Source organism: Spinacia oleracea, chromosome 4, assembly GCF_020520425.1.
Source record: "Spinacia oleracea cultivar Varoflay chromosome 4, BTI_SOV_V1, whole genome shotgun sequence".
Classification (NCBI taxonomy): Eukaryota; Viridiplantae; Streptophyta; class Magnoliopsida; order Caryophyllales; family Amaranthaceae; genus Spinacia; species Spinacia oleracea.
Window position 1 is genome coordinate 142,086,790 of NC_079490.1, and position 23,526 is coordinate 142,110,315.

At 38.8% G+C, this 23,526-nt stretch overlaps 1 long non-coding RNA gene across 1 annotated transcript; it reads left to right on the forward strand.

The window, feature by feature from the left end:
* The first annotated feature begins 21,997 nt into the window (after positions 1-21,997).
* LOC110804743 (uncharacterized) lies at positions 21,998-22,885 on the forward strand. Its single transcript, XR_002537819.2, has 2 exons — positions 21,998-22,297; positions 22,434-22,885. It is a non-coding gene; the product is annotated as an uncharacterized lncRNA (long non-coding RNA).
* The last annotated feature ends 641 nt before the right edge of the window (positions 22,886-23,526 follow it).

A 23,526-nucleotide genomic window follows, 5' to 3' on the forward strand; every position in this document is an offset into this window, starting at 1 on the left:
AAAACTGATCAGATTTATCAGTCTTTGACATTTACATGGAAAATTTATCATCACATCAGCTTGTTTAGACTGTCAAACCAAATAGATTTGGAAAAGTGAGAGTTCATCCCCCATCATGAGTGTGTGTTCACTCTTCGCCTCATATAAATCTTTTTTAGGCTTGTACTTTATTTTGCCTAGATCTTGAATGAATTTAGGGTAACTGGCTTCCATAGTGCTGTTCAGGGTCTATGGTGTTTTGATGGGGATTGAAGATCAATGCGGTGCAATGGAGTAGTGGGTTTTTAATGAATGAGAAGTATCACTCCTATTTCAAACGCTGTTGATGTTGTGGAATTCTGTCTTCCTCCCAAGAATTTTGATAAAGATCAGAGCTGTGGAATGAAAATATTTGATATCATCATGATATATGTGAAGCTATGTTGCTGGATGATGGTAAACACATAGATTGCTTGTCTTTCATTGTGAATTTGAGTTGAGTAACAACTTCTTTGTCGTAGCCTGTTTCTTAACATTAAGCTTCCGTATTTGTACAGATTTGGAATTAAGTTTACTTTGTAGTGGCAGCGAGAAGCTACGGAAACAGACACTCATCTGAGTAGTAGTGATACTCTGAAGTCTGAACTGTTGCACCTTTCTCCTTCATTAGTCAATTATCATCAGGTTAGCTTATTTCTTCTACAGTTTACGTGTAACTTTTCTGGTTAAGAGTAGTACAAGGCATTCGTTGAATTATGATATATTTCAATGATTTGCAAAGTAGCTTAAGACGAACTGAAGAACTTTGGACTGAATAGTAGTGTTTTGCCATAATTCTAAGAATAATCAATAGGGTTTAATTCCACACCATGCGGTTTGTGGTGTTTGAACCTTTGAAAAGTGTTTTCGGCTACTGTAAATATTTAAGCATGTAGAATGCTGCCAGTGGACAACGGTGAATGAGTTTAATCTTGATGTACATAATTGGTACATATAATTGCTTTCCATGCAACGGCTCTGGAGCTCGTAAGTCTCCCTCCCTCTCTCCCTCCATCACTATTATTTTTGATATTTGTACAAACTCTAGTTTCATATTGCAGCCTGTAATGCAAGATCAGGTACTTTTGTTTGGTGGTTTGAATCGTAATAGCACCATTCTGCGTATACTTTTTTGTTCTTGTTTTGTGCTGCATGGAAACGTGCCGTTGAACACCTTTTCTTTTTGCAGGTTACAGATTTTAAAAAGAGTAAAAAGAGTTTGAATACTCTAAATTCTACATGTGATGAGGTACATCACCTTTGCACTGATGGGCCTGTACACTGTTCTCGTGCATATTCTTATCTATACGCTGATACTTTATTTTTTATTGTCTAGGTGCGAAATTCTGGGAACTTGAAAGAGATCATGCAGTTAATCCTTAATCTAGGCCAAAGGTACTCATCATATTCGTCATCTATGGGGCTATGGGCTGTAACATGTGGAAGATATAGATCTCACTTTTCTAAATGTTGCAGGTTTCTGTTGCTGGTTCTTCGTTACAGAAACCATTCACAGTGAGGTACTTGGAATAAGTTCCACTAGCTCTAGATTGTTCTTGCTTTGTTTCAGATTATATTTGGGTCAAGAGCATCATGATGCATCAAGCACTATTCTCTAGGTTCTTTTTCTTATTACCAAATGTGCTTTGCACTATTTTAAGAACATAATAGCCATTTAATCTTACTTTGTAGATTCCTGTAATGCTATATTAACTTCATGATCACACGAAATGCAGATAATAATTTTATGGACGAATATTGATTATTTTGCAGATTCATAACCACTAAGTTCACTGTTTTATGTCACACGAAAAGCAGATAATAATTTTATGGACGAATTGGAGCTAGACACTGCAGAAATCCTTAGAAAAGCCAGAAGAAGAAAGAGAAAACAAAATTGTAAAAGAGCATTCCTAACTCAAAGAAAGTGAAGGTATGATCTATCTACTTTCTGACCATCCTTGAAAATTTCACACTGCTCTCTCTGTTTGTGTTTATTGTCATTACAAACTAAAGAGAAATATCATGCTATTCTTCATCATCTTGATGGAATTACTATACAACTTTCATAGTGGATGTGAGCTGCTTTCTGCTGATTGTTAGAAACCAAAAATAGGAAAAGGTTTATTAAAAATTGATAGATCATGAAAGGATTTGACGATTCGTGTATCTGGATATAGTAACCTTGTCATGCATTCTAGATCTTGTGTCTGACTACTTATTCAAGTTTCTGAGAACTAGGCACTTCATTTTGTTAGAAGTTAAAAATGTCGAATTTGTGCTGATAACGCAAATAATTACCAGCATGGGACAGATCATAAATCGAATTAAAGAATTCAAATTAGGCACAGGCAATCTTGCAGCTAAAAGTTTCTTCCTAAAAATCTAACAGTATTGCCAAACTCTATCATTCTAGATTCTGTAATTGATCATATCAGAGTGGTGGACTTCTTTTAGTTATTCTATCATGGCAATATGACATGCAGCAATTGTAAATTCCGGGAAGCTATTTCGTCACTCATTCCATTACCTTCGAGAAATAACTCATCATACTTAACCACAACCTCGTTGATAAATGTACTTCTTTCAAGTGTGTTTGGATTTGATAGTCATGATCATTTTCAAGTTGGGACTTTTTCGATTTGTGTAAAAATAGAGTCATGTAATTCCGGATTGAGTCGGGTAATTTAGCTTGGGTAACATAATGGGGGTTAGTTTTTCCCGTGTGTTGTGATTTCTCACTTCTTTTCCTAAGCATGAAGCATTTTAGGCTAAAATGACATTTTCGCTCCCAACTTTAAACTAAAGAACCTAAGGACTCATTTTATACTTATTACATGTTTAATATGCATATTTTAACTTTCTAAGACTCATTCCAATCTATTTATGCTCATTTAAGGTTCATTAGGTCGTTATAGGTTTTATTTAGGCTAAAATGACATTTTCGCTCCCAAATTTTAGCTACAGAACCTAAGGATTAATTTTTTAAACCTTTTACATGATTAATATGCTAAAATTTATCTTTCCAAAACTCATTCCAATCTACTTATGCACATTTAATGCTCATTGGGTCGTTATAGGTCATATTTAGGCTAAAATCACCGTTTCGCGCCCAACTTTGAACTAAATAACATAAGGACTCATTTTATACTTATTACATGTTTAATACGCATAGTTTTAACTAACTAAGACTCATTCCAATCTATGTATGCACATTTAAGGCTCATTGGGTCGTTATAGGTCATATTTAGGCTAAAATGACATTTTCGCTCACAACTTTGAACTAAAGAACTTAAGGACTCATTTTAAACCTTTTACATGATTAATATGCTTAGTTTTAAGTTTTCAAGACTTATTCCAATCTATTTATGTACATTTAAGGCTCATTAGGTCGTTGTAGGTCATATTTAGGCTAAAATGACATTTTCGCTCCCAGTTATGAACTAAAGAACATAAGAACTCATTTTATAGTTATTACATATTTAATATGCATAGTTTTAACTTTCTAAGACTCATCCCAATCTATTTATGCACATTTAAGGCTCATTGGGTCGTTATAGGTTTTATTTAGGTTAAAATGATAATTTCGCTCCCAAATTTGAGCTACAGAACCTAAGAATTCATTTAAAACCTTTTAAATGATTAATATCCTTAGCTTTAAGTTTCCAAGACTCGTTCCAATCTATTTATGCACATTTAAGGCTCATTGGGTCGTTATAGGTCTTATTTAGGCCAAAATGACATTTTCGCTCCCAACTTTGAACTAAAGAACCTAAGGACTCATTTTATACTTATTACATGTTTAATATGCATAGTTTTAACTTTCTAAGACTCATTCCAATGTATTTATGCACATTTAAGGCTCATTGGGTCGTTATAGGTTTTATTTAGGCTAAAATGACATTTTCGATCTCAAATTTGAGCTACATAACCTAAGAGTTCATTTAAAACCTTTTACATGATTATTATGCTTAGCTTTAAGTTTCCAAGACTATTATGACGTTGTCATTAGTTGCTTGAATGTTAAAATGTGATGTTTAATTTGCATTTAATCTAATCCTTAGTTGAAATTTCTGTTTTTGTAAAGGTCTACACTCCGAGGAATGCGCCTATGCTAGTGAGGAAATTGATGTGGTTCGTGCGCAATGGGCTAAGTTTTTACCCGCAAGTATTTATTATTGGCGTGAGCGCGCTTGATCGAGTTGGTTTAGTTGTTATATAACAATCTTTTACATTAAAATGTATGCGTACTTTGAAATTCGAACGTACATATATTTAAATGTAGTACGTGCACTTTGGTTTTGGGACATATAGTATACAGAACACCAGTTGTTTTTATATTTGTTATACAAGTTGCGATATTCTATTATTGTTGTGACAGGTTTCTATATTTGGTGCAAGACACTCTAGGTATACCTAAACAAAATTAAAATTTTCCCGCCAAAAAGTGCTTTGTTATAGCGTACATATATGTGTACGCTGCAACAAGGGTGTAAAATTTGGCAAAATTCAGACTTGTTGCAGCGTACAAATAGATGTACCCTGCAACAGGTGGGGTTTTTTGCAGCGTACATGGATTTGTACGCTGCAACAAGTCTGAATTTTGGCGAAATTTTTGACACTTGTTGCAGCGTACATGCATATGTACGCTGCAAAAAAGTACTTTTCGCAGCGAACATTGTACGCTGCAACAAGTTCAGACTTGTTGCAGGCCCCCCAGTTGCAGCATACGATGTACGCTGCAACAGGGGTCTAAAAGCCCGCTGCAATAAGGGTTTTTTCTACTAGTGACCTGCCAGGCTGAGTAGAAGAAGAGGGAATATCCCCCCGACCAACAAATGAGTGCCTCTGACGAGTCTCAGCACCAGAGTCCGGGCCCCGACCTAAGCTCTACCCGGTCTGCTCCATCGAGACGTTGGCCCGAGGAGCCCTATCCTCCCTCCGGTCCCGACGGTGCTCCTATACAAAGTTCAAAATTCAAGCATCAGATATCTATATACAAGTTTCAAGATACAAACATCTCAGAGCTAGTAAACTCACAGCTCGATCTTTGCCAGCGATCTTCCTGGTCAGATTGATACAATGCTTCTTCAAGGAATCAATAGCGAGCATCCAACGGTGCATCCTCTCTCGAGGCGCCTGCATACATACAAAAATCAAAATCAATTTCTACATACAAGATTACAACCAATTTCATGAAAATACAAAGGCTTATAGCTGCATAATGCTCCGGAAGAGCATTGGCCGCCATCCGATCTGGAGGAGAAGCCATCGGGACAGTAAACTCCACCTGCTCCCTATCTGAGTCCACATAACGGAGGACCCTGTCAGCATAGGGGACATCGTCCGGGTCGACCTCCTCGACCTACAAGCACACATACAATGTTAAAGTTATACAAGATTCAATAATACAAGAACACAAAAATACAAGAATACAAGATTCAAATCCAAAGCTCACCGGTGGCACAAAGCGAACTGGTGGAGGAAGCCTCGACAGGAAGTCTCTATAGTTGGCCCTCTTATCTACAAGAATCTCCCATGGGATACAAATGGAATCACCACCTGCCTCCATAGCCTCCACATAGACTCGAGCAACATCGACAGCCTTCAACAACATGGACTCCGGAGGATCCAAAGGGACAAGCCTACCTTCAGTACTGTGCTGAGGTGTCACTCGCTCACCCAGATACCACATGGGGCGATAAATCCCCAAGAACACCACCTGTCGCCCAGGCAAGAAGAAAGCCCGCATAGCTGAAGCAGGCGTGGGTACATCAGAAAAGGGACGCCAACACACCTACAGGACATGCAGCTCAGTCAATATCCAAAATACAATTAGGATAAGATCCTACAAAATGCAAACGTACTTCCCTAGGAGACATAACCCGCAAAGCTCTGGGGAAGGTCGCCAAAGTCACCTTCTTGCGCGCCGCTCCTTCCCAAGAGGCAGCAAACTGGTAAGCCGCAAGCCTAGGGCGATCTGGCGCCAAGCCAAAAAATGCTCGAACGCCCAGATCTTCAAAAGCAAACAACTCATCAGTCAGTCTTATTCATACAAGATACAACATACAAGTACAAAATACAAAATACAAGGAGTGCCAAATACCTCCAGCGCTCTCCACAAGGCGGTTATGCTCACCGAATTCTCCTGGGAAGTCCGTGAAGCGTTCTTCATCTCGTACAAGAGGTGGCCATATGCTAAGCTACTCCAGCTGAGGCTCGAAATATCCCGAAAAACTCTCAAAGACCCCAGAAAGCCCGCTAGCACGCGGCTATTCCTCCCAGGGGCAACTACTCGACCTACAAGGGCCAAAAGAAAGAGCCAAACCCTCTGCTCCAATGTCATACCATCTAGGCGAATCCAATCCCTAACACAATCAGAATTCCATTTCAAGGCAGTGTCGAAAACAACATCCCTCTCAGAAAACGGTAGGCTAGTAATCATAGCAAACTCGAAGGGAGTCATGGTAATCTCCCCCCAGCTCATGTGGAATATATCATGGTGTCTAACCACAACTTCAGCAGGGCTTGTGTCTGGGCTTTGACGCCCACCAGCCCTCTAAAGCCTCTCGTCGCCTCCCAAAAAGGAGCAAAACCAGTCTGATCGCAAATCACTCGGGTCTCCTCGACGCCAAGAATGGTCGGAGAGATAGTCCAGAGCTCCTCCAAAGACCAGAATGCTCGGATCCCTTCCCTATCAGTCTACAAAGATGGCGGATCAATAAAAACCTATACAAATTCAAGTAGCAAGTTCAAAAGCAGAATACAAGGCATACCAAGCCAGCGCGTGGCCGCTGAGATTAGTGATATCTCGGGTGGAATACAAGGTCCGTGGGCTGCCAGCCGTGACCGCAAAAACAGGTCTTCCCCTCGGATTAATGCCCGCAGGCAGTGGCTGTACCTCAGCAGCTTCATTGTCCGAAGCATCTTCCATGGCCGCTCGGCTACTCGAGCATTCGACAAGCTTCCTCCGAGTGTGACGAGGCATACTAAAGCATTCAAAATACGAAAATCAACATCCAAGCCCGGGGGCTATCTTATACTAGCCCGTACAAAATTTCAAAAGTCTAAAACTCCCCAGTGGCCATACAAGTTTAGCCAGGGACCTCTGTTTCAAGGGAGTATTCAAGTTCTGCACCAACGTCTAGGCTATCCATACCGAAGCAGGTATTCAACTTCTACACCAACGCCTAGGCCATCCATGCCGAAACAAGTATTCAAGTTCTACACCAACACCTAGTCTATCAATGCCGAAGTAGGTATTCAAGTTCTACACCAACGTCTACTCTATCCAGGCCTATTCTTTCACCAGACCCACAAAGGTCCCAGTGGAGTCACTATCTACAAGTGCTAAGTACAAAATTCAAAATGCAAGAGTTTGATTTCAAATCCTACAAAGTTCCAAAAATTCAAGTTCAAGATGGCTACAAAACAATGTTCTTCATACATGATACAAGAAGCCTACTACTATACAAGTACAACATCAACAAGTACGAGGACATTTCAAGTACAAAACCTACCCTACATGCAATCCTAAAGTAATTTCATAAGCAAAACTTGAAATACTTACATGAAAAAGGTAGAGGCACGACAAGAGCAACAAAACCAAAGGGAGAGAGCAATCGATCTATTGGATAGAAAGAAGAAGAAAATGAATGTGCTCATGAAAGAGAGCAGCGGGGACCTTATATACGCAAACCCTGCGCTGGGCGCTTGGCTTGCGCCAGGCGCATGCCCTGATCCATGCGCGGATAATCTAGGTGCGGCAACCCGTACTGATTGTGCGTATTTTGCTACTGCGGTTTTCTGCACCAGGCATCAAACGTAAAATCATACTACTTTCCGATAAATACTGGTATAATTCTGTTCCACCGGCATCAACAGATAAATATCTCAAGCATATGAAGTCCCAAAAATATGCGGATTTAAGCATTCTACTCCCAGCGGACCCAAGCTCCGGGAAAGTCAACAATTATTTTTCAAAACCCAGGAGTCAATAAAAAGCTCCTTTCCCCAGTGAATATATTCCCCAGCAGCTTAAGCCTCAGACGGCATTCGAAACAAGTACGAAGCCTAGAGGATTAACTCCGGGTATTCAAAATTCAAAATTCAAAGTTCGAAAAAAAGAAAAAAAATTCAAGATTCAAGAATCAAAATTTTCGATGCCAAGCTCCGTTCTAAGTCAAAGGCGGAAAAGCAATACAAATACAAAGATTAGAATCGTCAAGCCGCACGGAGGTAGACTCTATACTTTTTTCTAATGCTTGTCTTGTGTAGGTACCGGCGTACAAAGAGTGGTCTTAATTGTAGAGCATCTTGACCATTCCCCGTCCCTATTCAAAAACTTTGACTTTTGCTTTCCTAGCCGAACGCTCGGTGAAAGTGGGGCTTATGTAGACACCTAATTTGTGTCTCCCCTAATGGGATGATGACGAGACCATTATCCTTGCTAGGTGGTTGGTGCAACTCCGTGCGGAAGTCCCAATTGCTAAGGTATATTCCAAAATCCAAAATCCAAAGTCCAATCCCCGAGCTCGTTCCCATTTCGGAACTCGGTATAAAATTCAATTTCCAAAAATCAAATTCAAAATCCAAATAAAATCTCACCCAATGGACCTCTTCATTGGTTTTACAAGGTCGTTTCCAATCGAAATGACATTACGCAATCCAAAATCGGGGGTCGACCCATAAAACCGAGCATGTCGGGCCCCGACCCGTTAAAACCGAGTACAAAATACGAAATACGAATACAAGAAAAGGAGTGTTTTTAGACGCAAACCCAAGAATTAAACTCCAAGCAAAACTATGTGACAAAATCGTACAAACTCGTACAAGGTACAAGACTACAAGACAAACCAAAGGACGGTGTCATCGTACGTTTTTTTTTTTTGTGGAACCTGGGACACGTCACCTGCGCCAAGCGCTAGGCTTGCGCTGGGCGCTGACGTGTCTTGGCGTTTAGCCGCCTAATCTCCTATATAAACCCTCATTTCCACACCAAATGGGGAGACAGATTTCAATACAACGTCGTAATCTCAAATTTTCCTCTCAAATTCCAATATAAAATTGAAATTTCCAAATATACCATTTTCACTACAATTTCTAAAATATCTAAGCAATTGGGAGCACTAATCGGAAAACTAACCTAATGCTAAATAGGTAATTCCGAATCCCTAATCAAATCATTATGATGTTTTCTACTCTTAAACATTTCTAAATTCAATATACAATTCCAATGATGTTGTCATTTGAGTTCATGCTCATGACTAACTAGGAAACATATCCAAAAGTGCCATCTTTGGGGAGGTTTTCATTCTTGAAACTCTTCCCGAATGATTTTCTAAGCACAATTTCAATTTCAATATCAATATGCAAGATTCAAGCTTTATTTTTGAAAATGATTAGTAAAGTGAGGAACTTTCATACTTGAAAGGTTTCTCCTTTACAACAATCATCATACAATTTTACAAAATTCAAATCTTTCCAAAGTTCAAGGATATTTGAAAAAGTGCAAACCCTTTTCCAAACTAGAACACATGAACATTCAATTTTCTATGTTCAAATACAAGTTCTATTTTTAATATTCAAAGATGTTTAAGTGAGGTCAACTCCTCCTTAAACTAGAATGAATTTCAAGTGATGGAGCATATTAAAGTTGAGGCCTTTTCACATTAAAAGGTCTAAACTTTAAGAACCAAGTCTCCTAATTTCAATATTCAAGTTCAATATTCAAGTTCTATTTCAATAATCAAAGTCAAGGACACTTTATGATGAGAAAGTCATCTAAAGTTGAGATTTTTAAAGAATTGAATCTGTGTCGGACACACTTATTATTAAGTAGTTGTTTGGCGTTCGGATGTCAAGTACAATAATGCAATTTCAATATCGTCATTTAAATATTGTCATTTAAATACCGTTATTTCAATACCGCAATTTCAATATTGCACTTTCAATAACACATTTTTAATATCGCACCTTAATTTTTGCAATTTCTATTCCGCACTCTTTACTCACCTTTTTTTAAGGTGATGTGATTTTGTACGCATTTCAAAATTCCTTCATTTTTGTGACGACTCTTTACATGTTTATCGCTTTCATCACCCCACGTGCTAAATACAATAACATATACAAAAGGTTACATCACGCTTAACAAAGATAATTTTTGGACAAACCGGCCTTAGGTTCCTTTAATTAACTTTAAAGCAAAGTGACCACGTACAAGTAGAAAATACAATGTTCTAAATGCATGATTCAACCGACTTAGTGTCATGATTAGGAATTCATGGAAACGATCCTTGTCTTGTATTCGAATGTACTTGAAAAGCTTGCCAAATAGGCGGTTCGTTCCCGTGCCCGAACCTCACCCGTTCGATTTCTAAGATTCAATGCCTTATCCACAAGAGTCAATTTTGGTCCTTCCAAATTGGACCCTTAAAATGTTTGGTGGCGACTCCTTTGTAATTCAAAATCTCAAAACCAGTAGGGATATACAAATGTACAAAAAATAACCACCTACACTCAACTTAATACTCGACTCGGAATATGTCATGTCTTTCCTTGATAAACAATAAATTTCACATTGATACAACTCTATGCACAAAGGTCGAGTCTTCAAAGCTTGTAATGGAAGGCTTAGGTAAGGGCATGGTTACTTTGGGGAGCCAAAATCCTAATATAACCCGTGATCAGGAATGAGTAGTGACCACAAACTCTCCCACTCAACACATGAATATGCATCAAATAAACCACACCAAACTTTTTCCACTTCTTCCATCCTTGCAACCATTCACTCACAAGAATATAGAATTACAGCAACTTGAATGAAACCATGCTTTAAAATTGTTCTTCTATGAAAGTAATGAATTCTTCTCTTTTTTTTCAATTCCTTTCCTTTTTCCCTTTTTGAGGAACCTTCACTTAGAAACATTTGGAAACTTGTAATTTTCTCAATTTTTTTTTTCTTGGTTCTGCTCATCATTTTACTTTTTTTTCACTCATCATACAAAAACAAGAACAACCTTTATTTTACCCACCCAAATTGTGCATGAATGAAGCACACTAAAACTCCCTCACCTCACTCACCAATAGCTCCCCCAAGCCAAGCTTGGGAGTAGTAACCAATGGGGATTAAATGGGCTTTTAATATGGCTAGCAACCGAATAAAAAGGGCACAAGCAACAACATGGGTAGCAAGAAGGGAACAAATGTATCTAATATCATCTAAAGGCCACCTAAAAGAAAAAAATGTGTTCGTCCTACTCAGTGTGTATGTATATGAGTGATAGAACATTACTAAAAGTTGCAACTCAATACTCAAAATCAATGACATAGCAGGAACTAACACACATAGATTCCTAACCAAATCAACTAGTCAAGCACCAAATTCAAAAGCTGTTGGATAAAGTTGCTCATGCTAAGGCATCAAAACAATTGGATATCAAATCACAGCTGACATGTCCACATTATTCATCATCAATAGCCAAGAATCAAAACAATTTCCAATCCAGGGGCACAGGGAAGCATGATCTAGTATTTATCGGAACATATTTTTTTTTTACTTTTTTGTTTTCAAATAAATAAATCTAATCTAGAAAGCAATAAATAGAATGAAAGTAGAGGAGAAGGGAAATCATACCTATATATTCAAGGAATGAACCACCCCCCAAGATAAATCAAACAATGTCCTCATTGGCCAAACGGGGCATGAATTTGTCACCAATATCATTGTCATCACCATCATCATCACCATACCAGCCCCCACTCGGCCCTGCTCTGCTACCTCCGGCACCATATCTCCCTTGCCTACCTACATGGGTGGTGGGCATATAAGTGCCATGGGTGCCGGGAACTGCATAACCACCCCGTGGGTACTTAAACTAAGAAGGATGCTCACTAGACTCACCAACAACACCCTGACTGGCGTAATAATCGTAGATGGGGAACATGGCTCTTTGTTGATCACTCTCAAAGCGATCAAATAGGCTCTGGAATCGATCGAAAGAAGAGGTGAGAGCCTCTTGGTTGAGCTCTAGCTGCCGGAACCTAGCATAGATAATCTACGGTTCTAGGGGACCCAACTCACCAGGGTGGCTTGCAGCCCGTGCTGCATCACGGAAGTAAGCTTGCTCTTGTATAGGTTGGGGAGAATCCCCAAGAACTTTCTCATCAGGGATATCATATAAATAGCTTCCTTGATCGGGAAGGAAGGCCGTAAAAGCAGGATTAGGCATTATGAAAAGAGCTCTTCCATTAACCATCTATTGAATCTCACCGGGCCTCAGATTATTATGGATGGGCTTTATCCACCCTTGCCTTTCCAGATAGGCAAGTGTGATATCATTGCCACTTTCAACATGACCATCGGCCGGTGGAACACACTCAGCAAGAGTCATAGAAAGATGGGTGATCATGCCCCTTAACAAGATGGCAATGTTGGAAGTTTTCTTTCCGATAGCCTGAAAGTGTAGTGCCATGTGGTGTGCCACATTGATCTTATAATAATTCGTTCCACGATATACCTAACTACCCATGATCATCAGTTCGGCACTACGGACATTACCGGGTCAAATATCCCAAAGATGGACAACCCTAAGAACCGTTGCCCTATCCTAAGAAGGGGTGTTGGAAAGAAGTGGTATGAAAATGTTGCATATCATTCTTCACCTCCCTTGTCAAAGTTCTCCATAATTCCAAAGCCTTATATCCTGTAGGGGGTTCTTTATGATAGTCTGTTTCATATCAAACACACGTGCAAATTGGCTCAAAATAATATTGAAAGACTGATTAAGCAATCGAAATTCTACATGTGTGATTTCCCCAGCACAACCTTTCACCACATTAAAACTGCTTAGGCATTCAAGAGTTATACGAGCATATGTTTTTCTACCACTAATATCATAAATTCTACCTATACCAGCATGTTGAAATAGTTTCTTCATCTCTTTATCAATGTCTAATTTAGTTTCCTTATGCAACCAACAAGTTGTATGAAGTGGTTTATCTTTGAGACTTTGGAAACGACGTTTTTTATTATAAGATTCAAATACTACATCCGAGTAGGTAGGATCCCGCTCAATTGGTTCTGGTGGTGATGAAGGGGCTCTACTCGTACTAGACTCCCCTCTTGCCCTCTTAGTTGGTGCCATGTTTGAAAATTCCAAGCTTTGTGTGGTTTCTCTCTTTTCAAAAATATGAGAAAAATATAGAAAATTGCTACCAAGAGGTGAAAGAGAAGGAGATGGGGAATATTTTGATATAAAGATCTTGTGATTTGGTGGAGGGATGAAGGTGGTATGAGAGATTGAAGTTTTTAGGGTTTGATAGTTTAATGGAGATTTGGGGTTTCGGGGAAGAAGGTTAGCGAATAAGAGTATCAGAAATCCCGTGAAAGAGGAAAGCCTTCGAGAAAAGATGCCCCTTTGCACCGAAAGAGGAAAGCCTTCGACAAAATATACCCCTTTGCAGCGAAAACCGGTCGGTTTTCGAAAATCGACCGTTTTAAATTTATTTCAAAATCGTAGTTGAGCTCGTATTCGAACGGCATTCAGAAATCGGCATGCCTGATTTCGTGACACGCTGATTTAAGGAAACTCTTATGCACCGAAAACCGGCCGGTTTTCAGAAACCGGTGCCACAGGTTTTTAGTGTTTTGACCCTTTTCGCTACATTCTTCCACCCTACGAACTTCAACTTTTCCAACTTCAAATTTTTTCTAAGGCACAAATTTAAGTTCAAGCTCGCAACCGACTCGTTTCTGAAATCCGGCCGGTTCCCTGCCGAAGAAATTCTCCGTATATTTTCCAACTTGCTTCACTCGACGGACTTGGTATTAAAAACTGCACAATATTAGACGACCAAGTGGTAAAATTTCACTCTCCTCACCTCTCTAAAGCTATAAAAAAAAATAGAAATAAACACACAAAAAATGTACGAAAAATTTAACTAAGTAAAGAAAGAGATAAACTACGGGTTGCCTCCCGCAATGCGCTGGTTTATTTTTAGGTCTCGCACGACCTTGTTTCCTCATTGTAGTTCATGGGGCAGGAGATTGGAGGTATTGAACCTCGATTACTCCTACAGTAGCCCCCTGATGGTACAATTTCAGACGTTTCCAGTTAACTTTAAACTTGTCGCCTTTGTCGTTCTTTACCTCTACAAACCTGAACATGTTGACCATAGTCACAGTGAATGGTCCAGACCATCTAGACTTTAGTTTTCCAGGAAATAACTTAAGTTCAGAGTTGAAAAGTAGTACCTTATCACCCACTGCGAACTCCCTTGGTAAGATTTCCTTATAGATAAGGGCACTATCATAAGCTTACAATCTGAACTCCTTGAGCTCATTCAACTGTAGTAGCCGCTACTCACCGGCTAGCTTAGCAACCATGTTGAGCTCCTTAATTGTCTAGAAAGCTTTGTATTCCAATTCTACCGGAAGATGACATGATTTACCATACACCAATCGATATGAGGAAGTACCAATGGATGTCTTGAATGCAGTCCGGTATGCACATAAAGTATCATCATGCTTCATACTCCAATCTTTTCTAATATTTGCTACCACCTTCTCAATAATAGATTTGATCTCCCGGTTAGAGGCCTCAACGTTCCCACTCGTTTGAGAATGGTAGGCTAGCCTAGTGCGATGGTATACTCCATATTTGCGCAAAAGCGCATCCAAGTGACGCTCGTGGAAGTGGGAACCTCCATCACTAATTACACTCTAGGGACTCCTAACCTAGGGAAGATGATCTTCTTAAATAGGTATATGATTGGTTTTGCATCGTTAGTAGGTGAGGCAACGACTTCCACCCACTTAGATACATAATCTACAACAACAAGGATATACAGATTACCCTTAGACGATGGGAATGGTCCCATGTAGTCAATCCCCCAGACATCGAAAATCTCCACCTCAAGTATTCCGGTCTGTGGCATCTCATAGATAGTGTCGGTCCTCTGGCACGCATCATAAGCCATAATGAAATCTTGTTCATCCTTGAACATAGTAGGCCATAAGAAACCTGATTGTGAGAGCTTAGTGTTTATCTTGGAAGGACCATGATGCCCCCCATAAGGTGAAGAATGACATCTTGTGAGAATACCATGAACTTCCCACTCAGGAATACAACGCTTATATAAACCCTTTGCAGTCATACCGAACAAATAAGGATCGTCCCAGAAATAGTAACTTCTGTTGTTGGTAAGACAGATCACCCGAAAGAGTACCCCCCACAATAAAGTTTGCATAATTTGCGGACCATGGTGACTGACTAGTAACTGCAAGTAAGTGGTCATCTGGAAATGAATCATCAATAGGTGTAGCATCTTTACCGTCGTCGTACCTAAATCTAGACAAGTGGTCTGCAACCACATTCTCAGCCCCTTTCTTGTCACGGATCTCCAAGTCGAACTCTTGCAACAGTAGTATCCATCGAATAAGCCTAGGCTTGGCTTATTTTTTGGAGAGAAGATACTTAAGAATCTTATGGTTTGTATAGACTATCACCTTGAACCCAATAAGATAGGTACGGAACTTGTCCAAGGCAGAGCCTATAGCTAAAAGCTCCTTCTCAGTAGTAGAATAATTAACATGAGCTTAATCCAAGGTCTTACTAGCATAGTAGATAGCATGCAAGACCTTGTCATTTTGTTGTCCCAGAGCATCCCCAACCGCATAATCACTTGCATCGCACATAATCTCGAACGGGAGATCCCACTCGGGAAAACGGATGATAGGGGCAGAGATCAGTGTTGTTTAATCCTATCAAAAGCCTCAAGACATGTTTCAGTAAACAAAAATGGGGCATCCTTGAGTAGAAGTTGGGCCAGTGGTTTAAAAAACTTAGAAAAATTCTTGATAAAGCGGCGATAAAACCCCGTATGGCCAAGGAAACTTCTAACGCCCTTCACTTTAATTGGAGGGGGTAATTGTTAAATCACTTGGACCTTAGCCCGATCCACCTGAATTCCCTTATCAGAAATTAAATGCCCTAAGACCACCCTTTCAGTAACCATGAAATGACATTTTTTGCAGTTTAACACCAGATTGCATTATTCACATCTTTGTAGAACTTTAGTCAGATTAATCAAACATATATCAAATGAAGTACCATAGACACTAAAGTCATCAATAAACACTTCCATGATTGACTCTATAAACTCGGAAAAGATGTTCAACATGCAACGTTGAAATGTAGCAGGTGCATTACACAAACCAAAAGGCATCCTTCGATATGCAAAAGTACCATAGGGACAAGTAAATCTGGTCTTTTCTTGATCATCTGGAAGTATGGGAATTTGAAAAAAGGAAGAAAACCATCCAGATAGAAAAAGTACTTATGACAGGCCAATCTTTCTAACATATGATCAATAAAGGGAAGGGGAAAGTGGTCTTCTTAGTAGCAACATGCATACGCCTATAGTCAATACACATATGCCATCCTGTAACTACCCTAGTTGGGATCAACTCATTATTTTAATTTCTCACTACACTCATCCCCCCTTCTTTGGGACTACTTGAACATGACTAACCCACTTAGAATCTGCTATAACATACACAATACCCGCATCAAGCAACTTCACAACTCTAGCTTTAACAACATCTTGTATAATGTGGTTCAAACAACGTTGGGGTTGGATGCATGGTTTTGATTTTCATCTAAATGTATCCTATGCATGCAAAAGTCCAGGAAAATACCCTTTAGATCATCATACTATACCCAATGTCTTTCTTGTGCTTTTACAACATAGTTAGAAGTTGAGATAATTAGCCACCATTGAGTGCAGTACTAACAATCACAAGGCAAAGCTCATCATACAGATATACATATTTCAGATTAGATGGACGGGGTTTAATTACGGGTCTTTACCTCTTTCACAGAACATACGGGCCAAAAACCTCTTCAATTTGGTGCTCTGTTCAGGTGCAAGCTCTTCACCTTCAAGAGCCAATTCCAGAGCATCCACTTCAGCACTCTAAGAAATACTATCACCTGCAGAAGATTCACAAAGCACTGCCTCCAAAGGATCCCTTTCAAGGACTTGGGAGGCGTTATCTTGCACAATAAAGTCAACTACATCAATCAATACTATAGAATTGGTCTTCAAGCATAGGACTTTTTAAGGAACTATTTAGATTGAAAGTCACCTTATCATCCTCCACAGACAAAGTCAATTTCCCACTTTTTACGTCAATAATCGCCCCCGCCGTATGAAGTAAGGGTCTACCTAGAATAATGGGAATTTGAGTATCCTCCTACATATCTAGCACAACAAAATCCACATGTATGTAAACTTTACCTACTCTAACGGACACATCTTCTAAAACACCTAATCGAATTTTACAGAACGGTCGGCCATTTGTAGAGTAATATTAGTAACTTTCAACTCACCCATGTTCAATTTTGTACAGACATACAAAGACATAACAGACACACTAGCACCTGGATCACATAAGGTTTTATCAATAAACTATCATTGGATAGAAAAACTCTCGGGACCCTTAAGCTTTAGTGGAGACTTATTTTTTAATAGAGCACTACATTTTCAGTAAAAGCCACAGTCTCATCCTCAAAAAAAGCACGTTTCCTGGTCAAAATATCTTTCATAAATTTAGCATAGGCAGGAACTTGTAAAATCAATTCAGTAAAAGGAACAGTTACCTGCAAATTTTTGACCACATCCAAGAACTTACCAAACTGCTTGTCTAGCTTATTCTTGAGTTGACGGTTTGGGAAGGGGAGTACAAAAGGTCGTACTTGAATTTAAGTCCCCTTCTTACCCTCATGGGCAACCTCCTTCTCACGGGCTACTTTTCCAGCTACTACCTTCTCTTTGACTACCTCCTCAACTACTTTCTCAAATGGGTCACTAGCAGACACTCTAAAATCATCATCAACCGGCATAGAAGGACCTTCATACCCATTCCCATTCCGCAGTGTAGTAGCATTTGCAGTCTCTTTATTGTCAAGCTATGAAGGAGTTGACCTTGGGTTCTTCCCGCAAGACTAGTGGTCATCTGGGCTAATTCATTATCAATGATCTTGTTATGAGCAGCAAAAGCATCAATTTTTGCATCCTTTTCCGCAAGAGACTTTTGCATCATGAGCATCATATTGCCATCTCCACTAACATAGGGTCAGACTGAGGGGCCTGAGATTGTGATGGTGGAATCTGTGCCTTTGGAGGGGTAAAAGATGGTCTATAGAACCCAGGTGGTCCACCAGACTATTGTAGTTGGCATGATGGCCTGAGGTAGCACGGACAGACATGGTTTAGAGTAGTCGGTAAGCCTTGGCTTTGTTTCGTCACCCATCTCTAAATCTGTATTAAAAAGATCGCCGACAAGATGATCAGATTCAGAGTCAGAATAATCTCCCAACTGTTTGATAATGTTTCTTCGTCTACGAAAGATGCTTTCAGGTCAGGATCGAACGGAGTAAGATCACTAGTATCTACATTCTTTGGCATAGACAATCAAAACTAACAAATATTTGTGAGATCCAGTCTCAAGGAACGGGTGTCCCTTGAGATGTAGAAAATAATCTAGAACCAATAATTAATAGTAGGAAATAAAACCGCTTCCACGGAAACGGCGCCAAAATTGGATAGATATACCTAAATCCACTAACTGAATAACAAGGGAAGTCAGGATCGAATCCACAGGGGAAAAATGTTCTTCATATTACTAATTAAAAGGTCTAGACTATTGATAACGGGTAAAAAGGGTTGATTTTTAGTATTATAACTATGGCAGTAATTAAACAAGAATATAACAATATTAAAGAAATCTAGTACAACTAGAGCTGTCAAAAATCGACCCGACCCGAAAACCGAACCAAACCCGACCCGAAAATACTGGGTCCTGAACAAGATTTTGTGACCCGTGACCCGATTTTATCTGAACCCGAGCAAACCAAAAAGGAATGGGTCAAAACCTGACCGAACCCGTTTTGGACCCGAGCGATTGAAAATCATTATATTTATAGTAATAAATGAGATTATGAGAAAATTTAAGCATAATAGACACGTTGTTTTTACTATTGGTGTGTGTAATATGATTTTAATTTGAATTATACGCCATTTTATGGTTAAATTTGACTAAATATAAACTTTCGTAGGAAAATTTGTTAATTTGTGTCAATATTTTGTATATTTGTCACCTAAATTAATGAAAATATAATGCGCGTTTTAAAATCTCTCAACCCGTTGGGTCGACCCGAACCCGAAAGTTCTGGGTCTTGAACAAGCATTTGTAAACCCGAACCCGAAAGTGACCGACCCGATTCAACCCGAATCCGAAAGTAATTTTTTACAACCCGATCCGACCGACCCGTTTGACAGGTCTAAGTGCAACGGTTCCCCACAAATGCAGACCAGGATTGGACAACGAACAACAACAGTCAATAATCCTAACTAGGAAAACATGCATCTCTCGAATTTTATGAATTCCTTAGGGAAAAATAACTAGCAGGCTCTCGCATTTTACTAGCAATATAATAATCCTATCAAATAGTCACAGATCATAAACATCGGATTTATACATCTCGGCGCGTAATCTAAGGTTACTCAAACTCAATCAAAATAGTCCGGCCGAACAAACTTGACGAACAATTAAAGCAAACTATAGAAATCACGATTTTCAATCAATAATAAAACCAATCCTATCTCAATCATACATTCATCCCCTAAACCCTAGAAAATAAACTACTCACTCATGATAATAATAAAAGCAATTAAAATTAATGAAAACATGTAAAACATAATTATTAACAATATAAATTGCAATAGAATAGAAAAATACCAATCTAAAGAAACAAAGATTAAGCGTTGAATTGAATTCACGAACAAAATTGACAAAAGTTTTGAGTAATAATGGGCACCAAAAAACTACGGAACTTTTTAATACTAGAAACTAAATAAGAAGTTCTAAGATGTCCAGCTAAAAAACTAAGTTTTATATTTATATCTTCCCCCAAAAAAATTCGGAGAAAAACGATTAAAGAAGGGGGGTGCACCGAAAACCGGTCGGTTTCAGAAAACCAGCCGGTTTTTGGCACACAAGCCTACTCCAGATTTTTTCGTCTTTGAAACCGGTGTGGAAGACAGGTCGGATACGAATGCAATAGATAATTTCCCTTTTTCTCAAAACCGGTCGGTTTGTGAAAACCGGTGCCACCAGTTTTGAGCACACTTAGTCGTTTTTGCCACAAGCCTTGAACCTTGAGGCTCAAGCCTAACTCTTTTGGGGTCTAATTTGCTGTTTGTGGCCCCTTGAAGTTGGCTAGATCATCCTGTACATGCTCGGGATCCGTATAGTCATCTAAGAATAATAGAAAAAGGGTCTCAAAAGACCAATTTTCACCAAAAAGCGATCCCGCAACTAAATATACTACAGAACACATATTAACACTAAAATTGGCTCCAAAGAGCTTAAATGAGATGAAAAGTGCATATGGGATGGGGGTAAAAACTCTATAAAATATGAATGTATCAATCGTCAAGATAAGAATATTGGTGTTTTCTCTATACCTTGAAACGACCGGACGTACCTTGCAACAACGGGACAAGCATATTGGTGATTTCCTTGTACCTTGAAACGACAGGATGTCCCTTGCAACAACAGGACAAGCATATTGGTTTTCCTTGTCCCTTGAAACGACATGACAAGCATTGTTACCATGAAACGACAGGACAAGCATATTGGTTTTCCTTGTCCCTTAAGACGACAAGGCAAGCATATGACATATTTCTTTTATTTCTCCAATCGCAATGACGTTTTTGTTATAACTATCGTTACGATTGCGGTAACTAGGGTGTTTAGGATAACATAGTTATCCTAGATGGTAGAATATTGTATGTGGTAGAGTTGTGTTATAACTGAATTATATGGTGTAAGATGAAAGTGTATATGACTTAGAAAACCTACAAAGTGTAGGATATCGAGTTTGTAATATAAATAGAGACGTATGCCCAAGAATATTACAACACAACAATATTTTTTCCCATCAATAATATTTTACAAGATCAAAATAAAACCGATGTAGTATGATAATAACACCTTTCTATTGTGACTATCGTCTCTTATATATATATCCTTCCTTTTTTTCTTTTTATTCTTCTTTTATTCTTTTCTAGGGATTATTTTTGCGTGGACCTACCTCACAATAATATTAGTGTAGACTCATAATCATTAATTTTCTCTAGCACCCTTTTCACGTACATAGTTTGTATAGTGACCATACGCCAAATATCTTAGATATAGTAACCATTTTTTGAGTTATATTAACCCTATGTTTTAAAAGTAAATTAGGGATTTCAATGGGGCGGCCGGGGTGGATGCGGATGTAGGTCCCTCAATCCCCATCCCCATCCCCGCCCCATCACCCATTACCTGCCTAATTTTTCTTATTTAGCAAAGATTTTTCATATATACGGAGTAATGAAACATTAACTTTAGAAAAATTACCTTATGACGTACTAAAGGTAACATATATGAATCGGAAACAAGTACCCCCGCCCATGACAAAAGAAAATCCAAACAAAAACTTAGAAGTGTCACCTAATTTCATATAATCACCTACAAACAAAAAAATCCGCCAAGGGGATGGGGGTAGGTTTGGCGGGTGATGGGACGGGAATGGGTATAAAATCCACACCCGCGCCCATCACCGATGGTGGGTCGGGTATGACTTTTATACACATTCCCATTCCATCACCCGCCCAACCTACCCCCATCGCCGCCTATTTGGGGCGGATGCGGGGCGGGTCTCCTACGAAACCCGCCCACCGACATCCCTAAAGTGAATTGTGAGTGGTTAAAGTTATCAAAAAAGGAAAATGTTTCACTTATTTGAAACATCAAAAAAGAAAAGTATTGTATGAAGTACTTATTCTAAAACGAATGGCTTGATAATAAATGTGACAAATGTGAAACTATGGGGTTGAACAACTAAATTGAACTTTATACCTTCCCTTCAACATGGCTAGGCTTATTTCTAGCGTAAAAAACCACAAATGAAAACATTTACTTATAATAGATAATACTTGTGTGATAGGTTACTAAATTAAATTATGTTAGTTTCTATAAATGATTGAGATATGAGATTACAATTTTCATAGTTCATATGATACACTTCTAATCACAAACAATATATTTCTCAACAGTTTCCTTTGTTAGTTTAACTATTTTACCACCAAAAATTTGACCAAATGGTGAGAATTTCCACCACCTTCTTCGTCATCAGTGTCGTGTTTGCAGTTTTTCTAACCATGTGTGGTAAGTTCTTTGGATCTCAGAATTCTTATACAACTTATACTTATTTTATTATAACTATGTGTCACGTACGTGCTTCTTTATTATCCATAATTATAGTATATCTTAAACATTGGTGGTGATTTGTTGATGATTACAGGTCCAACATTGGCCCAATACATTGGCGATAATACTAGGATTTTATGTACGGGTGTTGGTGGAACTTGTGGAACCCCTGTAGCTTATGATTGTTGTGGAGGAATGATCTGCTACTTGCCATATCCTGAAAATCCTTATGCTGGTGGAGTTTGTAGGTATTAAATACATCGAGGACATTGCTTCTAGATAACGAGGTTACCAAGCTTTATCCCTTTGTGATTGAGTCATTTACAAGAATTGAAAAAGTAATCTCATGGTTTGACAATAGAAAATTAGCTTTGAGTTATTTCATGTATACGTATTATTAACTTTTGTAAAATGAATAAATACGTATAAGATTCAATCAAGAATTTTATGTGTGAAGGCATATTTTTTTTTGTTAACCGTGTATTAATACGAGGCACCGCGTGCCCAACTCCAGAAACCAGTAGTAATATTTTGTTTTCCTCAATTTCTTATTCTTTTTCCATAATATGCATTCAAATACGTCATGGATTACGCCAGCGGGAAAATTAAGCGAATTATTACGTTTCTCTTTTTCCCATTATATATTTAGTTTCGTCCAAGTGGTAAATGATAAACACAAATTAATTTCGTCCAGCAATCTGCATAGATAGGGGTCGGCGACGACGATTATGATTAAATTTATTAATTTAATAATTTGACTACTCTATGCATCGTTTATAGTATCACTTGTGGAATTCACTTGCGTGATTATTGATGATTAACAAATTACCTAAAATCAATTGTAGATTTATTTAAACAGTAGACAACACAGGATGGGCCATCTAGAGTTACGACACAACTTAATAATACTGGAAAGTATGGTACTGTGAGAGGGTCGAAAAAGCACGAGGCTAATGCGTGACCTCGTCCCTCGTGGGCGTGACGTCGTCAGATCAAGTGTAGTTGAATTTTCTGTGAGTTTACACCCAATCGACTAGTAATATAGGAGTCGCCATTCAGTTTTTAACGACAATGAGAAAAACTGACAAAACCCGGTTATCGTGACATAAAGGGAGTGAAATTATGTTCGACCACGACGGCCGTAGGTTCCCTTGTGATCCCTAGTGTGGGGATCGCTCAACGTACAC